We start from the raw sequence: 16,503 nt of genomic DNA, 5'->3' as shown, positions 1-16,503 counted from the left end.
GATGTTTACCCTGGTTACCAGTGAAGACCTCGCTGAATCGGCGTCACACGCCGATTCAACGATGTCTGCGGGAGATCCAGCGACGAAATAAGGTGCTGGCCTCCTAGCTCCTACCAACGATGTCACAGCAGGATCCTGATCGCTGCTGCGTGTCAAACACAACGATATCGCTATCCAGGACGCTGCAACGTCACCGGTCGCTAGCGATATCTTTGTTAAGTTGTTCAGTGTGAAGGTACCTTAACTCTCTACATCTGGTCTGGCCATACCCACCCACCTCCTCATTCACACCTGATTGCCCATAGCTGGGGATGTATTCAGACCCAGGAGTCCAATCAAGACTTTAGTCTGATCCATGTGTCTTTCTAATTACTATACTTTACTATACTATACTTTGAATTAGACTTGAATTGGACTGTAATTTGACTGTAATTTGACTGCAAGGTAAGGGAATATCAAACCACTACCATGTTTCGGATTCTTTTCTCTTTCACACCTATACTACTCTATTTTTCCCTACCTCCTGTAATCCCCCACCTAGTAAGGAATTAGTAGTTTCACCCTCCATCCTTCCCAGCCATCTCACCTCCTCCTCACAGCTGATCCTACACATACAATCCTCTTTCTCCAGACACACAAGGCCCCATCATGTCCTATCCTGCTCCCACCTTCTAACGCTCTGTCTGCTACTCCTCATCGCTGGTGACGGATCCCCAAATCCTGGCCCTCCTCAACATATCCCCACACTCATTTCTAACCCCCTGCCACAATCCTCTACACGTTTTTCTAACCATGATAACCTCATCCATTCATCCAGCCCCCAGTCCCGCTACCTGGAGCACTATGGAACGCACGCTCTGTCTGAAACAAACTGCCATTTATCCATGATCTCTTCATTACTAACAAACTCACCTTCCTCGGCATCACTGAAACCTGGCTCACCCCCTCTGACTCGGCTCTCCAGCTGCGCTTTCCTATGGCAGATTCCACCTCTCACACCCCTTGCCCCAGCAACAAATGTGGTGGACGAATTGGCTTGCTCTTGTCCACCACCTACTCCTTTACTCCAATCCCACTACCACCCTCTGCTACTCTTCCCTCGTTTGAAGTGCACTCCGTCTGCATCTATTCCCCCTCCAACCTCCAGCTGGCTGTCATCTACCGCACTCCAGAACTAGCCATCTCCACCTTTCTCGACCACTTCACCACCTGGCTACTTCATTTCCTCTCTGCTAACATCCCCACTATCATCATGGGTGACTTCAATATCCCCATTGACACTTCCACATCAGCTGGCTCTAAACTTTTATCGCTTACTGCCTCTCCTTCGGCCTCACTCAATGGTCTTCTGGGGCCACTCACAAAGATGGTCACACACTAGACCTTATCTTTACCCGATTCTGTTCCCTTACTAATCTCACTAACTCACCCCCTCCCCCTGTCTGACCACAACCTACTGACATTCTCTTCCCTCTCCTCTCCTAGTGCGCAACCCCCACTCCACAAACAAGCTCACCCTTGCAGAAATTCCAAACACCTCAGTTTACAATCCCTCAGAGTCCCTTCTCCCTCTTACAGACAGATTCCTTACATGACACAGATGCTGCTACCACTTTTTATAACACCACAATAACAGCTACACTCGATTCAGCCGCCCCCCTCAAAACTCGTACAATCAACAGACAGCCCTGGCTGACCAGCCTGACCAAAGAACTGAGATGGGCTTCCAGGGTCGCTGAGCGGAGATGGAAGCGATCCCACTCTCCCGAGCACTTCATCGCAGACAAGCAGTCCCTCACCAGCTTCAAGTCCACACTGACTGCCGCAAAACAAACATTTCTCATCTCTCATGTCCTCCCTGTCTCACAACCCTAAACAGCTTTAACACTTTCAATTCTCTACTCCATCCCCCAGCACCTCCTCCCTCATTTCTGCTGAAGACTTTGCCTCTTCCTTTAAACAGAAGATCGATAGGATCAGAGAAAGCTTTGGCCCGCAGTGCCCAATGCCCCTCTTAGCTGCTCTCAACCCTTTTCCTCCAAAAGCAGCTTCTCCACCATGATAGAAGATCAGCTCTCCACCCTCCTGTCTAGATCACGTCTCACCACTTGCACGCTTGATCCGCTCCGGTCCCACCTCATCCCTAACCTCACCAGTGTCTTCATCCCAACCCTAACACACCTCTTCAACCTCTCACTCACAACAGGTGTCTTCCCCTCATCCTTCAAACATGCCAAGATCACACCCATCCTCAAAAAGCCCTCCCTAGACCCATCCTCTGTCTAGCTATCACCCAATATCTCTTCTCCCTTATGCCTCAAAACTACTGGAACAGCATGTCCATCTTGACCTGTCCTCCCACCTCTCCTCCTGCTCCCTCTTTGACCGGTTACAATCTGGCTTCCGACCTTATCACTCAACTGAAACTGCCCTAACTAAAGTCACCAATGACCTACTAACCGCCAAGAGCAAGCGACACTACTCTGTCCTCCTTTTCCTGGACCTGTCTTCTGCCTTTGACACTGTGGACCATTCCCTCCTGCTACAGATTCTCTCATCTCTTGGCATCACAGACTGGGCCCTATCTTGGATCTCGTCATATCTAACAGACCGAACTTTCAGTATCTCCCTCTCCTACACCACCTCTCACCTTGCCCCTTGTCTATCGGTGTCCCTCAAGGCTCAGTTCTGGGACCCCTACTCTTCTCCAGCTACACCTTCGGCCTGGGACAGCTCATAGAATCCCACGGTTTGCAGTATACCTCCTACTCTCTGGCACCACTCCAATCCATCCTACAATCTGCCCAACTAATCTACCAGTCTCCCCACTATTTCCCAGCCTCTCCCCTATGCCAAGCCCTTCACTGGCTTCCTATCGTCCAGAGGCTACAGTTCAAAACCCTTACTATGACATACAAAGCCATCCACATCCAGTCTTCTCCATACATCTGTGACATGGTCTCCCGGTACTTACCTACACGCAACCTTCGATCCTCACAAGATCTTCTTCTCTACTCCCCTCTTATCTCTTCTTCCCACAACCGCATCTAAGACTTCTCCTGTGCTTCCCCCATACTCTGGAACTCTCTACCCCAACACATCAGACTCTCGCCTACCATAGAAACCTTCAAAAAGAACCTGAAGACACACCTCTTCAGACAAGCCTACATCCTGCATTGATCCTCAACCTACTGAACCGCCGCATGACCAGCTCTACCCTCTCCTAGTGTATCTCCACCCATCCCCTACAGACTGAGCCCTCGCGGGCAGGGTCCTCCCTCCTTCTGTACCCCTTAGTGCCTTGTTTTTTTGCTCATGTTTATTGTATTTGTCTATATTTGCCCCCTTTTCACATGTAAAGCGCCATGGAATAAATAGCGCTATAAAAATGTATTATAATAATAGTCTTTTACACATTTTTAACAAGCTGCAGAGCTGTATCATAATTAAATTGTGTCTCTGGTGCTACAAAGCAGCTCTAAGGCCACATTCACACGTTTAGTATTACACATTGGCATTTGTAAGCCAGAATAACGAGTGGGTGATAAATGCTGAAGTGGTGATTCTATTATAATTTTCCTCTGATTGTTCCACTCTGATTTTGGCTTAAATACTGATGTCAAATACTAGGTGTGAACGTGGCCCAAGGCTTTTTCTAAACAGATTTTCTGATTTGAATGCTGCTTTTAGCTATTGTGATTCATGTGGTACTCAGCGCCGATGGAAGCGTCTTTACTGGAGTATGATTGAGGCCTCGTTCAAAAGTCTGATTTTTCTTATACGCAAAAAATTAGATTTTCAAATACAAAAAAATAAAGAAAAACATTGGAAATATCCATTGCAGTGTTAAAAACAGACAGCACAAGGCTGGTATCTGAGCTGTCAGCTTTCTCACAGCAGACTTTTATATGGGCAGTTTTGATGCATGACATGGTTCAAAAACAGACATGTCTGCAAAAAGAAACGTGAACAGCTCCATAGATTATTATCTGTGTACAGATAGAACACGTAAATGAAACAGATGGCTGAATGAGGCCTAAAGTTGACTAATTCTATGTTAGAAGTTTTTTCCACTAATTTAGTTTGTCGCCTAAGTACAGAAAATGTGATGTGTGATCGTTGGGGTCCTAACCACTGAGACCTCCACCAAGCATGACTGCAGCCTGGGGGAGTTTGAATGTAGAGTCTGGGGCAGGCAAGGTGCTGCTCCGGTTAATGGAGACAGTAAGTCTCAGTTTGGTCACTTGGACTTTTGCAAAGATCAAGTACTACCCCATTCAGAGTTCTCAGGACCCCAATTTTGGTGATCGGTGAAAGTCTTAGTAAAGCAAAATAACCTTAATCCATAGTTTATAAAGTAGATAAACACATATACTTTTATTTGAATAAAGTTAAAAACCATGAGACAACTACAACAGATACACACATAGAACACACAACCGTGCTCCCTAACAGAACCCTAAATGGGGTACTGCAAAAATCACTGCCTGACAGCGGAGGTTGGCACCCTATATACAGATACGAGACTGGCGCCCCCACTCGTCGACGGCTGACCCTGTTACTCCTACCATGCGCCCTGAACAAAGTGTCCCACACTCACTGTCATATGTACCTGACAGGAAAGTTTTAGACAGGATGGATAAGCAATAGGTATAATATATATATATATATAGAATTGCTCATACAGGGCTGCATGTGGCAGGGTGAGAGACACGGACTAAGACACTGGTGCAAAAAAACAAAGTGCTTGTGCAAAACAACTTCTCACTAACTCTCTACCCTGTTCATGAATACCCTGCCTAGCTGTGGGGGTTGGCACCCTACTGTACAGCGGATATGGCGCCCCCACTCACCGATGGCTGACCCTGAAGAAACCCTATTGATATTCTAATGATTTATCCGATATGGGTTAGCAAAAAGGATGTAATTATGCCCAATGGGCAGGGCAAACAGGCAAACACATAACAACCGCAATCTTCAGCGGAAGGTTGCAATTAGATGATAATAAACATAGTAACAGAGGGTGAGAACCGATACTTATCAGACATTGAGCTGAACACCTCAACGCGTTTCGCCACAGAGGCTCATCAGGAGGCCAAGATATGTAGATGCTGCATGGAATCAAAGCCGATCTTCTTAAATACATGTGTAAATTAGTGTGCACCTCAGGGCGGAGTCCATGTGGTTGGGCACTAGAGCTAGAGTCGGGGCCGCCATGATACTGTAGCCATCCCGAAATTAGCATGAACCGACGGGGATATACAAACATCCATTCTCTTTACCACCCCCACGTAGTTAAGGACGCATGCTTTGTTGCCATATAGTATAGATGGTGACCAGTAATGCATGAAGCTACACATTCTTATTTACCTCGTGCTGCTGGATCATACCGATCACTGGCGTGCGTGTCAGCCGGAACGCTAACGACTGCGCATGTCAAAATGCCTACATTCTAGAGCTCTAGGCCAGACCAATCATCGGCGTGCGTGTCAGTCGGAACGCATTCCGCAGTCGTTCGCGTTCCGACTGACACGCACGCCGATGATTGGTCTGGCCTAGAGCTCTAGAGTGTAGGCATTTTGACATGCGCAGTCGTTAGCGTTCCGGCTGACACGCACGCCAGTGATCGGTATGATCCAGCAGCACGAGGTAAATAAGAATGTGTAGCTTCATGCATTACTGGTCACCATCTATACTATAAGGCAACAAAGCGTGCGTCCTTAACTACGTGGGGGTGGTAAAGAGAATGGGTGTTTGTATATCCCCGTCGGTTCATGCTAATTTCGGGATGGCTACAGTATCATGGCGGCCCCGACTAGCTCTAGTGCCCAACCACATGGACTCCGCCCTGAGGTGCACACTAATTTACACATGTATTTAAGAAGATCGGCTTTGATTCCATGCAGCATCTACATATCTTGGCCTCCTGATGAGCCTCTGTGGCGAAACACGTTGAGGTGTTCAGCTCATCAATGTCTGATAAGTATCGGTTCTCACCCTCTGTTACTATGTTTATTATCATCTAATTGCAACCTTCCGCTGAAGATTGCGGTTGTTATGTGTTTGCTCTGCCCATTGGGCATAATTACATCTTTTGCTAACCCATATCGGATAAATCATTAGAATATCAATAGGGTTTCTTCAGGGTCAGCCATCGGTGAGTGGGGGCGCCATATCCGCTGTACAGTAGGGTGCAAACCCCCACAGCTAGGCAGGGTATTCATGAACAGGGTAGAGAGTTAGTGAGAAGTTGTTTTGGACAAGCACTTTTTGTTTTTTTGCACCAGTGTCTTAGTCTGTGTCTCTCACCCTGCCACATGCAGCCCTGTATGAGCAATTCAATATATATATATACCTATTGCTTATCCATCCTGTCTAAAACTTTCCTGTCAGGTACATATGACTGAGTGTGGGACACTTTGTTCAGGGCGCATGGTAGGAGTAACAGGGTCAGCCGTCGACGAGTGGGGGCGCCAGTCTCGTATCTGTATATAGGGTGCCAACCTCCGCTGTCAGGCAGTGATTTTTGCAGTACCCCATTTAGGGTTCTGTTAGGGAGCACGGTTGTGTGTTCTATGTGCGTATCTGTTGTAGTTGTCTCATGGTTTTTAACTTTATTCAAATAAAAGTATATGTGTTTATCTACTTTATAAACTATGGATTAAGGTTATTTTGCTTTACTAAGATTTGATTATTGACCTTATGCTGCAATATCAGCGCTCGATTACTTTTGTGATCGGTGAAAGTTCCAGCGATCCCACATTTATTGCCTATTTTGTGGATGGGTGCTAAGAATCATTGACTTGACAGTTTTTTGGAGTGTCTAAGGGTATGTGCACACGTTTCGGATTCGTGTGCGGGTTTTTCCGCACAGATTCTGAAAAATCTGCAGGTAAAACGCCCTGCGTTTTACCTGTAGATATACCGTGTTTTTTTGTGCGGATTTCACATGCGTTTTTACACCTGGGTATTCCAATTATGGAACAGGTGTAAAATGCTGCGGAATCCGCACAAAGAATTGATATGCTGCGGAAAATAAACCGCAGCGTTTCCGCAGCACGTACACTGTGGATTTGGTTTGACATAGGTTTACATGGTACTGTACAACGCATGGAAAACTGCTGTGGATCCGGAGCGTCAAATCGGCTGCGGATCCGCAGCCAAAACAGCCACTTGTGCACACCCCAATACCTTTGATATTACTACAAAATTATGGGAAACCCAAAACCTTTGTTCAAAATTGGTTAAAACTTTGGATATGTTTTTAAACTTAAGAAATAAATACAATGTGGCTCCACAAACTGGAAATATATAGACCTCGCACAAAGGGGTTTCGTACAGCCGCAGCGTACAATCCGCAGCATCCAGATGTTAAAGCATAGTGGAGGGGATTTTATGAAATCCCGTCTCCACTATGCGTGCAGGGCCGCATCCTGTGACCCTGCGTACACATCTGGAATCACTGCGCATACAACAGGGGCGGCACTTTGGGCGGAGCATGGTATCCGCTGCATCCAAAGCGCAGAGATTACGCCCCGTGGAAACATAGCCTTAAGCAATGTTTTACCTCAAAGAAAGCTGTGATTCCCTGGTGTAATGTTCGTATCCTCTCTTGTTTCTTCCCCTGCCCAGGAGCTGTGGTATGATCAGACCATGGTTCCTGTACAGTCAGACACAGCCATTACACAGTACACAGCAGAGGCACAGTTATAAGATTATCTCAGAACAGGAACATTGTATTAACACATCCAATTGTGGAAATATTCCACGATCTATTGATTAAAATGAACTTTTTTTCGTGGGAAAACCCCTTTAAGGCTATGTTTCCACGGTCAGGAAACGTTGCGCTTTGGACGCAGCCGATACCCCGCTCCGCCCATAGCGCCGCCCCATTGCACGCGCCGTGATTCCGGATGTGTTCATTGAACACATGCGAAATCACCACATCGTATTCATAGACCGGGTTATTTATCCTGTAGAGACTGAGCGTCTCCGCAAGATAAATAGACACTAGCTATTGAACCCGTTCTACGCCCGGGTGGCGAGCATTTATATTGGAATATGGTCTCCATCCTGGTATGTGCTGCTCCCATCCTGTCATATGCTGCTCCATCCTGCGCCCCCATCCTGTCATGTGCTGCTCCATCCTGCGCCCCCATCCTGTCATGTGCTGCTCCACCGTGTCATGTGCTGCTCCATCCTGCATCCCCATCCTGTCATGTGCTGCTCCACCGTGTCATGTGCTGCTCCATCCTGCGCCCCCATCCAGTCATGTGCTGCTCCACCGTGTCATGTGCTGCTCCATCCTGCGCCCCCATCCTGTCATGTGCCACTCCACCGTGTCATGTGCTGCTCCATCCTCATCCCCATCCTGTCATGTGCTCCCATCCTGCGCCCCCATCCTATCACGTGCTGCTCCATCCTGCGCCCCCATCAGTGCGGGCGGCTGTGCTGAGTGCGGGCGGCTGTGCTGAGTGCGGGTGGCTGTGCTGAGTGCGGGCGGCTGTATGTGGCTGTGCTGAGTGCGGGCGGCTGTATGTGACGTGGCTGTGCTGGGTGCGGGCGGCTGTGCTGGGTGCGGCAGCTGTGGACGGCTGTGCTGGGTGTGGTGGCTGTGCTGGGTGCAGCGGCTGTGCTGGGTGCAGCGGCTGTGCGTGGCTGTAGGCGGCTGTGCGTGGCTGTGGGAGGCTGTGCTGGGTGCGGCGGCTGTGCGTGGCTGTGGGCGGCTGTGCTGGGTGCGGCGGCTGTGCTGGGTGCGGTGGCTGTGCTGGGTGTGGCGGCTGTGCGTGGCTGTGGGCGGCTGTGCTGGGTGCGGAGGCTGTGCGTGGCTGTGCTGGGTGCGGCGGCTGTGCTGGGTGCGGCGGATGTGCTGGGTGCGGCGGATGTGCTGGGTGCGGCGGATGTGCTGGGTGCGGCGGATGTGCTGGGTGCGGCGGATGTGCTGGGTGCGGCGGATGTGCTGGGTGCGGCGGCTGTGGGTGGCTGAGCTGGGTGCAGCGGTTGTGCGTGGCTGTGGGCGGCTGTGCTGGGTGCGGCGGCTGTGGGCGGCTGTGCGTGGCTGTGCTGGGTGCGGCGGCTGTGCGTGGCTGTGGGCGGCTGTGCGTGGCTGTGGGCGGCTGTGCTGGGTGCGGCGGCTATGCTGGGTGCGGCGGCTGTCCGTGGCTGTGGGCGGCTGTGCGTGGCTGTGGGAGGCTGTGCTGGGTGCGGCGGCTGTGCGTGGCTGTAGGCGGCTGTGCGTGGCTGTGGCGGCTGTGCATGGCTGTGCTGGGTGCGGCGGCTGTGCTGGGTGCGGCGGCTGTGGGTGGCTGTGGGCGGCTGTGCTGGGTGCGGCGGCTGTGGTCGGCTGTGCTGGGTGCGGCGGCTGTGCGTTGCTATGGGTGGCTGTACGTGGCTGTGGGCGGCTGTGCTGGGTGCGGCGGCTGTGCGTGGCTGTGGTCGGCTGTGCGTGGCTGTGGGCGGCTGTGCGTGGCTGTGGGCGGCTGTGCTGGGTGCGGCGGCTGTGGTCGGCTGTGCTGGGTGCGGCGGCTGTGCGTGGCTGTGGGCGGCTGTGCTGGGTGCGGCGGCTGTGCGTGGCTGTGGTCGGCTGTGCTGGGTGCGGCGGCTGTGCGTGGCTATGGGTGGCTGTGGGCAGCTGTGCTGGGTGCGGCGGCTGTGCGTGGCTGTGGGCGCCTGTGCGTGGCTGTGGGCGGCTATGGTCGGCTGTGCTGGGTGCGGCGGCTGTGCGTTGCTGTGGGCGGCTGTGCGTGGCTGTGCTGGGCGCGGCGGCTGTGCTGGGTGCGGCCATTTTCTTGGTCCTGCTCCCGGAGTCGGCGCCTGCGCAGTCCGCGCTTTCCGGCGCCATTTTCTTGAAGACACTGCAATGTGTCTTCAAGAAAATGGCGCCGGAAAGCGCGGACTGCGCAGGCGCCGATTCCGGGAGCAGGGGGACAGTCACGGCCCGGAAGCGCGTCGGTGGAACGGGTCAGGTAAGTATACTCACCCTCCGCCTCCTGGCTCGTCCCTGCTTGTCCGGTGGAGATCGCGGTGTGCGTTCAGCGCTTACGCATACCGCGATCTCCTGGGAGCGTCGCTCTGTGCGGTCCAGACTGCGCCGGCGCTTGCGCAGTCTATAGAGGCTTCGGACAGAGTGACGCTCTCAGCGTTATATTATAGATGCTGCAGTTGGTAAAGACACGCGGCATGTCCGGATACGCAGGGCCGCCAGATGCGTCCCTGCACCCATAGTGAAGACTATGCTGTAACATCTGGACACTGCAGATTGGACACTGCGGCTGTGCGCAACATCCAATCCGCAGCAAATCCTGATGTAATACGCCACGTGGAAACACACCAAGAGTTTTCGGTGCAATTTACCCTTAATCACAGCATACAAGCAGTAGTTTAAAAACCTTCTAAAAGTCAGTCATATGGTATACAACATTTCTTCATAAATTGCACCTGATTGATGGTGGCTAATTGAGCACCTATCAGGTGCAAATAATGAATAAATATATCCACCATCCTGTAGAATGTAAGCCCGCAAGGGCAGGGTCCTCTCCCCTCTGTATCAGTCCGTCATTGTTAGTTTGCTTACTGTAAGTGATATCTGTAATTTGTATGTAACCCCTTCTCATGTACAGCACCATGGAATCAATGGTGCTATATAAATAAATAATAATAATATATACTACTTGATACAATGACATAGCAAGTCGTGAGTAGGTGTCAGTGCAGTGATTGGCCAGTCAATCTGACAAACTGATCACAACAGGATTATGCAGGAGGTGCTGAAGTATCAGGACCTCCAGCACGGTCACCGTGCTGCTAACTGCCAGGCTTCTATAGCACCACCCACCCTGGCTATTTAACCCCTTAAATTCTGCAATTGAGAGCAGCGATCACTACATTTAGGACGCTGGGAGAGGGGGGCTCCCTCTCTCTTCAGAAGAGTCATCACAGGAGCCTGACCATTTCCATAGTGACCCCCAGGTCACCAAGCTATGGGAAGCCTCTTAGACCATGCTCAGAGCATGCTTTAACACCTTCACAGCCAGAGGTATTTCCGTTGTTTTTTTGCTCCCCTTCTTCCCAGAGTTATAAATTTTTGGTCAATATGGCCATGTGAGGGCTTGTTTTTTTGCGGGACAAGTTGTACTTTTGAACGACACCATCGGTTTTAACATATTGTGTACTGGAAAATGGGGGAAAAAAATTTCAAGTGCGGTGAAATTTCAAAAGTGCAATTCCACAGTAGTTTTTTTTTTTTTTTTTTTACCATGTTCACTAAATGCTAAAACTGACCTGCCATTATCATTCTCTAGCTTATTACGAGTTCAGACACCAATCGTGTCTAGGTTCTTTATCTAAGTGGTGAAGAAAAAAAATCCAAAATTTGGTTTAAAAATAAAAAAAAAAGCGCAGTTTTCTCAATTTTTCATGATCTGGGGCTGGGTAAGGGCTTATTTTTTGCGTGCCCACGAGCTGACATTTTTATTGATACCATTTTGGTGTAGATACGATCTTTTGATCACCCGTTACTGCATTTTATTGCAATACAGCAGCGACAAAAAAAAGTAATTTACATTTACATTTTTTCTTGTTACCCCGTTTAGCAATCGGATTCATTCTTTTTTTTAATACTGATAGATCAGGAGATTCTTAACGTGGCAATACCAAATGTGTATATTTGATATTTTTTTTTTTTTTTTTTTATTTATTTTGAATGGGGCGAAAGGGGGCGATTTCAACTTGTATTTAGATTTTTTTTTTTACTTTTTGCATGCTTCAATAGTCTCCATGGGAGACTAGAAGCTGCAGTACTTTGATCGGCTCTGCTACAACAGGTGATGACGAGATCGCCTGTGTGTAGCAGAAATGCTCACTTGCTATGAGTGCAGACCACAGGGTGGCGCTCATAGCAATCTGGCAATGATAACCATAGAGATCTGCTGGAGACCTCTGGTTGTCATGCCAACCCATTGGTAACCTGCAATCATGTGACGGGGTCACCGATAGGCGGGATTTCCAACGCGCTTCCAGTAAGCGCGAGTTAAATGCCGAAGTCAGAGTGACAGCGGCATTTAACTAGTTAACAGCTGCAGATGAAGAGTGGCTCCAACCACAGCTGTTGTGGGCACATGACTGCTGTACAGATCCACTGTCATGTGAATGGAAAAGGGGGGGGGGGGGTCCTATGTTGGGTATGGGTTAATACCGGCAGCGATCAAAGTGAAAATAAAAAAGAAAAAAAAAAAAAGGAAAGTCCCATTAGAGGGACTAGTAAAACAAAAAAAAAATCAACACAAAAAAAGTACACATTTTGTATTGTCATGTTCGAAACGATATAAAACAGGCAAACTATAGCTTTTCATCATACCACTGGAAAAAACACGAATGTAAATAACAATGGTATCGCTGAAAATTTTTACCCAAAAATGGTACCAATAAAGTCTACTCGTTCCGCAAAAAAACAAGCCCTCATATGACTGTCAGCAAAAATATAGAAAAATTCTGGCTATCAAAATAAGGTGATGCAAAATCTTTTTCTGTAAAAAAAAAAAAGCTTCCTAGTGTGTGACAGCAATCAAACTTAAAAAAACATTTCTACACCTGCTGTTTTTTTCCACTCTGCCTCCCAAAGATGGCAGTAATGCTTGGCTCACAATTATCCTGCGCCCTATGCTGAGCACTTACTAGGGTTTCATTGTAAATCTCTGAAATACGTGATTCACGCTCCATCCCCGGTGGAAGATTCCCTATAATGAGGCAGATGAAGACACTGTATGCAGTCAGGCATACATAAAAGCATGGTTTCATCCGAATCACTTTTTTTTGTAAATTTAGATTGAAACCCCAATTGTAAGTGGTCAGCATAGAGCACAGGATAAATGTGATCCAAAATGCCACCAATAAAAGTTTCTACTTAGCCCACAAGACAAATCCTCATTCCGGTTCACCATCTGCTAACATAAATATATGGGGTGTCCACATCACTGGTAGCACAAAAGATCTGGAAAAGTGACATGGATCCCACCAAAACCTGTGCTCCCATATCCAAATGTCCCCCGGGGTGTAATTTCTAAATGGAGGTCAACTGGGGGGGGGGGGAATTGTGCTCTGTTGGCACTTGGGGGCTCTGTATATGGAGTCCGCAAACTATTCTATGATAATTTGTTCTCCCAACGGTCAAATAGCGCTCCTTCCCTCCTGAGTCTTGCTGTGTAGCCAAACAGCACTATACAGCCACATGAGGTATTGCCATGTTCACGAAAAAAAGTGTTGTGAAAATATACAATCTGAGGCTAAAAACATTATAGTGGTAAAAATGTAACTTATTCTTTGTTCACAACTCAACGTCATAAAATTCTGTAAAGCACCTGAGGATTCAAGGTGCTCGGGGTATAGTTTCCAAAATGGGGTCAACTGTGGGGGGAGTTCCACCACTATTTAGGCACCTCAAGGGCTCTCCAAACGTGACATGATGTCCGCTTAATTCCAGCCAATTTTGCTTTTCGAAAAGTGCTCCTTACCTTCAGATCGATCCCTGTCATGTGCCCAAACACTAGTTTCCCCCCATATATGGGGTATTGGTGTACTCAGGAGAAATTGCACAACATTTTATGGTCCATTTTCTCCTCTTACCCTTGTGAAAATGAAAATTTTGGGGCTAAAACTACATTTCTATGGAAAAAATTAATGTTCATTTTTTCGGTTCACATTGCTTTAGTTCCCGTGAAGCACCTGAAGAGTTAATAAACTGCTTGAATGTGGTTTTGAGCACTTTGAGGGGTGCTGTTTTTAGAATAGTGTCACTTTTAGGCATTTTCTGTCACATAGGCCCCTCAGTCATTTAATTTTTTTTTTCTTTAGGAACCACATATTTGGTTTTGTAAATTTGTTGGAAAAAATGAGAAATTGCTGGTCAACTTTTAACCCTTTTAATTTCCCAACAAAAAAATAGGCTTCACAAATTGTGCTGATGCAAAGTAGACACGTGGGGAAATATTATTTATTAACTATTTTGTGTGGTATAACTCTCTCGTTTAAGGGCATAAAAATACAAAGTACAATTGTGAAATTTTCTATTCATATCGACCCAAAAAAACCAATCAGTAAGATATGTTATAACCTCAAAGTGAAAGTGGTCAGATTTAGAAAATGAGGCTCAGTCATTAAGGGGACCACTGCTTGTATCTGTGTATAGGCTATGATTAATTTTTACCTGAAACGTGTAAGCGAGGTCTACATTTCCTGTTTGTGGAACCGCATGGGATATAGGAAGAAAAAAATAAAGTTTTAACCAATTTTGTTTTTCACTTCTTATGTATCCACTGCCTAGCAAGCAGCTGTTAACTAACGGGGTACAGCTGAGCTGAATATTTTCCATTTCCTCCAGACTTAAATGGTATTTTGGCTCTGAAGTTTTTACACGTGAAACCTGACAAATTACCAGGTAAAAACCATATTCCAGTATTAAAGCCATATAGTGTTTTGATGCATTTTTGACTGTGGCCAAAAAATTGTCGTAAGTGTGCTCTAATGGAGGTGAACCGCATCTCTCGAAGATTCTGCATGTCCATGCATCAAGTAGACAGCATCTATTTTATAACTTACCCATGCATTGCAGCTAGGTGACCCTTATTATTAAACGGATTTCTCAGAACAGACAACCCCCTTTGTAGAATATCATTGACCAGATTGGGCAGTCTGAATCACAAAATTAATGAATTATTCCCATCAAAATGTTTATCTTCTAAATATATTGCACTCATCATATTATACAGCACTGTGCACTTACAATTGCTCGTTTTGCCTTTCTACCCAGTTAATTCTTCTCTTTTCCATTAGGTCTATGACATCATTTGATTAAAGACTGACTAGCTGTAACCTAAGAATCTTTCTAAACACAGGAGGTCTATTTTCACTGTATGAGTCACTGCAGAAGTCAAGTTAAAAAATAGAATTAGTTCTTACCGGTAATTCGGTTTCTAGGAACCTTCCACGACAGCAGTATTGGAGGATGTCTCCCCGCCCTAATAGGGGACAGGAACATAGAGGTTAAATACCCCTCCCCTTCCTGCAACTACCAGTGTTTTTTCTGGACACAGTAGCATGTATAGTTACCATTTAAGTGCAGGAATCATAAATTTATAAAACAGATAGGGAGGGAAATTAGTGCTGTCGTGGAAGGTTCCTAGAAACCGAATTACCGGTAAGAACTAATTCTATTTTCTCCAGTCACCTTCCACGACAGCAGTATCGGAGTGATACCAACCGCTAATTTCTTTAGGGAGGGACAACCGCCTACAGAACACGTCTGCCGAACGTTAGATCCCTGTTGAAGTTGAGCCTGTAGTGCCTGGTGAACGTGTGTATTGACGACCAGGTGGCAGCTCTGCAAATCTGCTCTGCTGATGCGCTTCCCCTTCCTGCCCAGGAGGTTGAGACTGAGCGGGTAGAATGGGCCTTCAGTGAAGCTGGAGGTGAGAGCTTCTGAGAGGAGTATGCTAAGCTAATGGCCTGCTTAATCCAATTAGCGATTGTGCTTTTGGCTGCCTTCTTGCCCTTATTACGCCCTGACCACAGGATGAACATGTTTTGGTCCAACCTCCAATCTTCCGTTTGTTGGAGGTAGAACAGGACTACCCTGCGGACGTCCAGGGTGTGAAAGGCTTCCTCTTTAGGATTAGAGGGATTGGGGCAGAAAGAAGGTAATATGATGTCCTGATCTCTGTGAAAGCTTGAAGCTACCTTAGGTGTAAAGGACGGGTCTAATTTGAGAATTATACTATCCGTAGTTATAGTCAGGAATGGTTCCTGAATTGATAAGGCCTGTAATTCCCCTATACGCCTGGCAGTAGTGATAGCTACCAGAAAGACCGTTTTGAGGGTTAAGATTTTTAAGCTAGATGTTGAAAGGGGTTCAAAGGGTTCCCCGGTCAGACCTTTTAGCACCAGGTTTAAGTCCCAAGGAGGGGTATGGATCTGGAGTCTTGGACGGATTCTGGTTGCCGATGATATGAAACGTTTCACCCATCGATGACATGCTAGATCCTGGTCAAAGAAAGCACCAAGAGCTGACACCTGAACCTTTAAGGTACTAGGTGACAGACCCAGCTCCAAGCCCTTTTGTTGGAATTGAAGAATCTGTGCAATATTTGGGTTAAAGGGATCCGGTCTGTTCGGGGCACACCAGGACGAAAATCTCTTCCATATCTTGCCATAAATGGCGTTTGTTATTGGTTTCCTACTTTTTTGTAGGGTTTCGATTACCTCCTGCGAGAGTCCTCTGGCTCTCAGGATCTCGGCTTCAGTAACCAGGCTGTCAACTTTAGTTTGTGTAAGTCTGGATGGATCAGGGGACCCTGTTGAAGAAGGTCGAGTCTCTGTGGAAGCGGAAACGGGCCTTCTAGACACATGCTTGTTAGAGCACTGAACCAGCTCCTTCCTGGCCATAATGGGGCCACCAAAATCGTTGTGACCTGATCCGTCCGGATCTTCTGCAACGTCCTGGGTAGCAATGGT

The 16,503-nt window shown here is 47.6% G+C and overlaps 1 protein-coding gene across 3 annotated transcripts in view; it reads right to left on the bottom strand.

The window, feature by feature from the left end:
- SNX21 (sorting nexin family member 21) overlaps positions 1–16,503 on the bottom strand; it is a 44,943-nt gene that overhangs the window by 1,942 nt on the left and 26,498 nt on the right. The gene's annotated exons all lie outside the window — the stretch shown is intronic.

This window comes from Ranitomeya variabilis, chromosome 4, assembly GCF_051348905.1.
Source record: "Ranitomeya variabilis isolate aRanVar5 chromosome 4, aRanVar5.hap1, whole genome shotgun sequence".
NCBI classification, from domain to species: Eukaryota; Metazoa; Chordata; class Amphibia; order Anura; family Dendrobatidae; genus Ranitomeya; species Ranitomeya variabilis.
This window is presented reverse-complemented; position numbering and strand designations above follow the sequence as displayed.